Genomic DNA, 8705 nt, shown 5'->3' with positions numbered 1-8705 from the left:
CAAGAGTATATGTTTTTACATAGCTCAGATATAATATGATACCATCTGGCTGTGTCCCCACCCAAATCTCATCTTGAACTATAGTTCCCATAATCCCCATATGTCATGGGAGGGACCCAGTACAAGGTAGTTGAATCATGGAGATGGTTACCTCCTTGCTATTCTTGTGATAGTGAGTGAGTTCTCACAATATCTGATGGTTTTAAGGAGCTTCCCCCAACACTGCCTTCACTCTGCATGTCTCCTTACTGCCACCATATGAAGGAGGACATGTTTGCTCACCCTTCTGCCATGATTGTTAAGTTTCCTGAGGCCTCCTCAACTCTGTGGAACTGAGTCAATTAAGCCTCTTTCCTTTATAAATTACCCAGTCTCAGGTATGTCCTTACAACAGCATGAGAACTAACACATAATATTTAAATTTTGATTATGAAACATTAGAACTCAATACATATTAATGATGATGTAATAATGACAGAGTTGAGCGAAAGCACAGAAAACTGTACTTGATAGGAATCTAAATGCATTCTGCCACGAAGACCTGCTTCTAAAAAAAAAAAAAGTAATCAGAATACTTAATGCTTCAGATTTTGGTCTGCTGATAGGCCAATCTTTTTTTTTTTTTTGAGACGGAGGTTCGCTCTTGTTACCCAGGCTGGAGTGCAATGGCGCGATCGCGGCTCACCGCAACCTCCGCCTCCTGGGTTCAGGCAATTCTCCTGCCTCAGCCTCCTGAGTAGCTGGGATTACAGGCACGTGCCACCATGCCCAGCTAATTTTTTGTATTTTTAGTAGAGACGGAGTTTCACCGTGTTGACCAGGATGGTCTCGATCTCTTGACCTCATGATCCACCTGCCTCAGCCTCCCAAAGTGCTGGGATTACAGGCGTGAGCCACCGCGCCCGGCACTGATAAGTCAGTCTTAAATAAAGCTTTTCTTATTTTAATTCCTTTTTTTTTTTTTCCCCATAAAGATGTAGTCTTGCTCTGTTACCCAGGCTGGAGTGTAGTGGCATGATCTCAGCTCACTACAACCTCTGCCTCCCAGGTTCAAGTGATTCTCCTGCCTCAACCTTCTGATAGCTGGGACTACAAATACACAACACCATGCATGACTACTTTTTTTTATTTTTAGTAGAGACGGGGTTTCACCCTGTTGGTTAGGCTGGTCTTGAACTCCTGACTTCAAGTGATATGCCCTGTTCAGCTTCCCAAAGTGCTGGGATTACAGGTGTGAGCCACCGTGTCTGGCCTCTTATTTTAATTCTTTAACCAAAGAAATGTGAGGACAAATGTCCTGGATGAGACCATAAAACCTGGATTATGATCATTATGATGGAGACTGCCACTAAATGGCATGTGAGTATGCACGCCATACTCTTTGGTTTTACAGTTTCCTCTTGTGTAAATCCAGGTCATTAGACCAGATGACCTCTAAGGAACTTTTCTGTAGATCTATGATTTTTCCTGAAATGCCCAGAGGGCTCATTGTCCATAAACGTGTCAGCAAGCTGAGTTATTCATTGAGTCACACGTTAACCTCTCACTGGAATTGCAATGCACTACAGTGCTATCATGTAATTCTTCAGCCCCTTAGAATTGGGGTCATTATAATTGGCCAGAATGGAAAGAACTCCTGAATGATATATCCGCTCTAAGCACAGGCCTAAGAATTACATGGCTGAGACTGGAAAACTTGAAATTTTCTGAGAAATAAGCACATTTTTGTTGCTATGAATTCCTTCCTCTTCCTCCTCCTCTTGCTCCATCACTTACTTCTGCTATGTCTTCATATTCTCTTTCAGAAAGCATTCTGTCCTAACCCCCAAATGTATCTCTCCATTGTGTGTTCTTGTGCTTCTCCACCTATTTTCTTGGAATAGAAGTCTGGATCTATTGCTTTACTTTTCAATTCCATGCAATCCAGCTTCTATTTGTACCACTCTCCTGAAATTCCTACAAAGATTGCCAGTGACTGGTTTTCTGCCCAAACCAGTCTCTTCTTTTCCCCTTTGTGCTTGATTTCACTGCAGCATTTGCTCCTTGGTGATCTCACATATACCCATCCCTTTCCACTGATGTTGCCCAAGTCAGTTTTCAACTACCTAGCAGTTGTCTTCACCTAGCTGTCCTACAGACACCTCAAACTGTTGGATGTCTAAAACCAAATTCATAATCCTCCAGACTTCTTCTATTACCTGGCTCAATTAATGATTAATATTCACTGAGCCACTGGGCACAATGGCTCATGCCTGTAATCCCAGCACTTTGGGAGGCCAAGGCAGGCGGATCATGAGGTCAGGAGATCAAAACCATTCTGGCTAACAGGGTGAAACCATATCTCTACTAAAAATACAAAAAATTAACTGGGCTTGGTGGCAAATGCCTGTAGTCCCAGCTACTCAGGAGGCTGAGACAGGAGAATCACTTGAACTTGAAAGGTGGAGGTTGCAGTGAGCCGAGATCTTGCCACTGCACTCCAGCCTGGGCAACAGAGCAAGACTCCATTTCAAAAAAAAAAAAAAATGCACTGAGCCTTTTAAAAAAATTTTCTTTCTTTCTTTCTTCTTTTTTTTGGGTGGGGAGACAATCTCACTCTGTCACCTAGGCAGGAGTGCAGTGGTGCCATCTTGGCTCACTGCAACCTCTGCCTCCTGGGTTCAACCTATTCATGCCTCAGTCTCCTGTGTAGCTGAGATTACAGATGTGTACCACCACGCTGGCCTAATTTTTGTTTTTTTAGTAGAGATGGTTTCACAGTGTTGACCAGGCTGATCTCGAACTCCTGGTCTCAAGTGATCTGCCTGCCTCAGCCTCCCAAAGTGTTGGGTGTCCAGGCACTAGACACCATGCCCAGTCCATTGAGCCTTTCAAACTAGAATCAATTTCTCTTCTTCTTCAGCTCTTCTGTCTCTCTTATTCTGCTCATCCAATTGGCTGGGAATTCCTTTTTCTCCATCCACAATCTACTGCCCTAAATTAGGTTTTTAGCATTTCTTAAAAGGACCCTCCTGATGTTAATCACTAATGCTATCTCTAGTCCAATCTACCCAAGGGTTGCTGGAGTTATCACCACAAAAAATAAACATGATGATGACACCACCCTACTCATGAGCTCTCCTTATTGCTCTCAGGGCAAAATCCAATCTCCTTAGCATGTTAGACAAAGCCCTTTACAACGTCATCACCACCAATCTCCCTAGCCTTATCCTCATGTGTTCCAGTCACCCTGGACCACTTACCATCCTCTAGACAAATCAAGTTCATTTGAACACCATGACCTTAATTTCAGGCACTGAGTGTCTATACCCTTAATCACAAAGTATGAGGACAAATTGTACATCCTCAATCAGTGTTTGATGAATTAATTATGAATCCTGGATGGTGGTTTCTCAAGAAGATATTATTATGTATGTGCGTATACATATATATTATATAATATATATAAAAATATATATTTTATGTGCGTGTATATATATATATATATATATATATATATATTTTTTTTTTTTTTTTTGAGACAGAGTCTCACTCTGTCACCCAGGCTGGAGTGCAGTGGCATATTGGCTCATTGCAACCTCCGCCTCCCAGTTTCAATCAATTCTTCTGCCTCAACCTCCTGAGTAGCTGGGACTACAGGCAAGCACCATCACACCCAAATAATTTTTATATTTTGTATTAAGGATATTGGCCAAGCTGGTCTTGAACTCCTGACCTTGTGATCCACCTGCCTCATCCTCCCAAAGTGCTGGGATTAAAGGCATGAGCCACTGCCTGGCAAGATACTAATTATTAAGTAAAAGAATTATGAAAGAAACCCCTCCCTTGAAAGAATCCCTTTCCCTTTTTCTTTGATCAGGGAAGCAAACAATTAGTTCCGAACTTTTTGTCATTATCATAGCCACTTTCAAATCTTGTCCAATTGGTGTCAGACTATAAGAAGAAAAACCACTGTGGCCAGGTGTGGTGGTTTATGACTGTAATCTCAGCACTTTGGGAAAGAATCATTTGAGGTCTAAAGTTAGAGACCAGTCTGGGCAACATGGCAAAACCCCGACTCTACTGAAAATACAAAAATTAGCCAGGCCTGGTGGTGGGCACCTGTAGTTCCAGCTACTCAGGAGTCTGAGGGGGGAGAACCACTTGAACCTGGGAGGCAGAGATTGCAGTGAGCCAAGTTCGCACCACTGCACTCCAACTTGGATGACAGAGCGAGAGTCCTTTTCAAAACAAACAAACGAAAACAACTGTCAAAATCTTTTTCTCCTTCTATAATATATTTACTACGTGGAGAGATTAATCAATGAGATCTTTGTGAACGGGAGTATCATGCTCAGTTTGTCTGAAGATAATGACAACTAAAATGTGAACTGCACCTTGTAGGAAAACCCTATATCAAATTGCTGAAGTAAATAGAGATTTGGCCAGCCATAGTGGCTCACAGCTGAGTAATCCCAGCACTTTGGGAGACTGAGGCGGGTGGATCACCTGAGGTCGGGAGTTCGAGACCAGCCTGACCAATGTGGAGAAACCCCATCTCTACTAAAATACAACATTCTCTGGGCATGGTGGCAGGTGCCTGTAATCCTACCTACCCTACTTGGGAGGCTGAGGCAGGAAAATTGCTTGAACCTGGGAAGCAAAGGTTGCCGTGAGCCAAGATCATGCCATTGCATGTCAGCCTAGGCAATAAGAGTGAAACTCACCTCAAAAAAAAAAAAAGAAAAAGAGAGACATTTATGATTAGCTCAACTGAGAAATTCAGCTCATTTGAGTTCCTATATTCATGAAGTAATTTAGAAATTATTCATAATGGGAAGGGAGAAAAAAACCTGACCTCTTAAAACTTACAAGAATTTCTCACTTTGTCATAATGGAAATTCCCAAATTTCTCAAATGCTTTTTTTCTTCATCTCTGGTAGCATGAAAGCATCTGCTAAAAAATATGAAACTTAAGATGTATCTGATGCCATTGCCCAAACTTATAATAACTTGTAATGATCAGGTTATCCTTAGAGAGTCAGTTGTCATTCCCACAAAGGACATTGGTGCTCTCTCCCTGAGAGTAATGAAAAATTTAAAATTGCTGCTTCTTCCTTCTGATGCCTATACTCAATGACATAGGGTTAACAGAACCTCCTATGATGTGCTACTATGCTGCTGGTATGTACCAATGCATAGGACCAGATTCTCTAGGCAATAGTGTCAGACTACTATCAAGAATGCATCTGTACATATGTTTTCAATAAACATGTATTAACCACTTATTTTGAGTTGGTTGGCACTGGAATATATGAGACTCAATTCTTGCTCACAGTGTTGAGGATATGAGAGAAGTGACACAGAGGTCACACTTTGGGGCTGTTAGGAAAGGCTTCCTGAGGAAGGCTGTTGCTGAGAAGAATATATTCCACAAGTGTTTATTAAGTGCCTAAGTTCCAAGCCTGGGAACACAGTAGTGAACAAAGGAGAAAGATATTCCTGCCTGCATGGAGCTTACATTCTAGGAAAATAACCTGAATAAAGAATAGAAGCTTGTCAGGTGAATGATCTACAAAGAAATGAACAGCATATTTTTGGAAGTTAGTTATATACAAGTAGAGAGTACCAGACTCAGCCCCCAGTCCAAGAGAACTAGATGGCTCCTTGGACTGGCCTCTGGATCCATTGCTGGAGGCGGGGGGCTACTGAACCACAGGCAGGTTGTCACAAGGTAATCCTGGATGAGCCCCCAAATTTGTGACTGCCCAGTGGTTTCACCTTGTCCACTGCCTAGACAGAGCTTATTTATTAAGACCGGGGAATTGCAATAGAGAAAGAGTAATTCATGCAGAGCCAGCTGTGTGGGAGATGGAGTTTTATTATTACTCAGATCAGTCTCCCTGAGCATTTGGGGATCAGAGTTTTTAAGAATAATTTGGACCAGGTGCAGGTGGTTGCTCATGACTGTAATCCCAGCACTTTGGGAAGCCGAGGTATGCAGATCACAAGGTCAGGAGTTCGAGACCAGCCTGGCCAATATGGTGAAACCCCGTTTCTAGTAGAAATACAAAATCTAGCTGGGCATGCTGGCAGACACCTGTAATCCCAGCTACTTGGGAGGCTGAGGCAGGAGAATTGCTTGAACCTGGGAGGCGGAGGTTGCAGTGAGCTGAGATTGTGTCATTGCACTCCAGGCTGGGCAACAGAGCAAACCTCTGCCTCAGAAAAAGGAATAATTTGGTGAACGGGAAGGCCAATGAGTCAAGAGTGCTGACTGGTTGGGTTAGAGATAAAATCATGGGAGGTTGAAGCTGTCCATTTGTACTGAGTCAGTTTCTGGGTGGGATCCACAAGATCAGATGAGCCAGTTTATCGAACTTGGTGGTTCCAGCTGATCGTCCAGTGCAGGGTCTGCAAAATAGCTCAAGGACTGATCTTCGTGATACAATGATAGAGGCAGGAGGCAGAGAAATTCTAGGCAGACAGGGGTGGGTCTGTGGTGAAGCCCCCCTCAAGCTGAAAAGCCTGAGACTGAGACTGCAGTTCAAAGTGAGAACTTATATCTCTGTTTTCCTGCTTGAATGTTGCCTTTTGCTAAACCACCTATGGCCCTGCCCTGCCCTAGCCTGTGCCTATAAAGACCCCAGACTCGCCCACAGAAAGGAGAAGCAGCTGGACACTGGGGACTATGGCTGGACATTGAAGGGAAGTGGCTTGATTTCAGAGGGACAGCTTGGCAGCATAACTTCAGAGAACAATCCAGCCAGAGACAGCTGACTTCAGGGGAAGATTACCTACCCACCCCATCCTTTTCTCAGCTCCCCTTCCTGCTGAAAGCCACTTCCATCAGCCATAAAATCCCCTGCATCATCATCCTTCAATTCATTTGTGAGACCTCATTTCTCCTGGACTCTGGACAAGAGCTCAGGAGCCACAAGTGTGGATACAAAAGGCTGTCACACTGGCTCTTTGCCTTTGCTGGTGGAGGGCAGCTGCCTACATGAAGGGGCAGAGGGCCCATGGAGCTGTTAATGCCTAAACTGTCCATGGATGGCAGAGCTAAAAGCACTGTAACACACCCCTGGGGCTTCAGAAGTTGCACGCACCCCTGCCTGACACTGCTGTGGGGTCTGCACAAAGTTTGCTCCTGCCAGTGCCCAAAAGCACCCACTCTGGCTCCTGCACCCACTCACCTTCATGCTCCCTCCCACAAGGGGCGGAACACAGTGGGCCTGAGTGAGTGGAGTTTAATCCCACTGGTGCTGAAGCAGCCAGCCAATTCCAGTGCTCGTGCACATCCTATTCCTGCCTCGCTTGCTTAGGTGCTTCCTCTTGCAAGGAGTTGAAAGTGGCGGACTAAGTAAACGAGGCACCCTTGTTGCAAGTTCCTCGAAGGTGGTCAGGGAAATATCCTGCTTCATCAGGAACAGTTTAGGGAAGGGCAGGATCTTGTAGCCTCCAGCTGCATGATTCCTAAACCATAATTTCTAATCTTGTGGCTAATTTGTTAGTCCTACAAAGGCGATCTAGACCCCAGGCAAGAAGGGGATTTGTTTTGGGAAAGGGCTATTAACGTCATTGTTTGAAATCATAAACTATAAAGTAAGTTCCTCTCAAAGTTAGTTTTGCCCAGGAATGAACAAGGACAGTTTGGGGGCCGGAAGCAAAATGGAGTTGGTTAGGTCAGCTCAGTTATAAATTTGCAATGGTGGTGTCAACATTCACTTTAATCAGCTTGTTAAATTGGTGTCTACCAGATTTTTCCTGCAAAGATCTTTTTTTCCCCTTTCCATACTCAAGTCTTCAGAAGCAAATCACTAAGTCTAGTCCATATTCCTTTTTATTTATTTATTTATTTGAGACAGGGTTTCACTGTCACTTAGGCTGAAATGCAGTAATGTGAGCACAGCTCATTGCAACCTCTGCCTCCGAGGCTCAGGTAATCCTCCCACCTTAGCTTCCTGAGTAGCTGGAACTACAGGCATGTATCACCATGCCTGGCTAATTTTTTGTAGAGATGGGTTTTCACCATGCAGGTTGGTCTTGAACTCCTGGCATGAGCTGGCATGCCCAGCTTTAGTCTGTAAGGTTTTTTAGACTGACTGGTAACCTCTGTGACCTGCAAGGACATTCCAGACGAGTTACTGGAACTAGAAAGTCTGAAGTAAGTGGAAGACCATGAAAAGGGGAAGAATGATCAACGCTTACAGTGCCTAATTAACTTGAGACATTCTTCTATTGTTTCTTATTCCCACCTCAACTGATAAGGCAACTGGACTTTGTAACCAACCTTGGTCAACCTTGTGACTACCACCCCCTCCCAGCTTGCAAAAACTGCCCTAAACTGTAACTTCTATAACTTTCCACTGCCTACCCCAAACCTATAAAACCAACTCCTATCCCTTTGCCCTCCACTGACTGTCTTTTTGGACTCAGCCCACCCACACTTGGGAATAAACAGCTACGTTGCTCACACAAAGCCTGTTTGGGGCTGGGGAGATGGGGTGGTTTTTTCATTCAGAGTGAACATTTAACAAAGTCCATGCCCTAAGAGAGGGGATTGGCCAGGCACAATGGCTCACATCTGTAATCCCAGCACTTTGGGAAGCCAAGGCAGGGGGATCACCTGACGTCAGGAGTTGGAGACCAACCTGATCAACATGGTGAATCCCTATCTCTACTAAAAATACAAAAATTAGCTGGGTGTGGTGGCAGGTGACTGT

This window comes from Callithrix jacchus, chromosome 9, assembly GCF_049354715.1.
Source record: "Callithrix jacchus isolate 240 chromosome 9, calJac240_pri, whole genome shotgun sequence".
Lineage (NCBI taxonomy): Eukaryota > Metazoa > Chordata > Mammalia > Primates > Cebidae > Callithrix > Callithrix jacchus.
The sequence above is the reverse complement of the archived record's forward strand: the minus strand, read 5'-3'. Positions refer to the sequence as shown.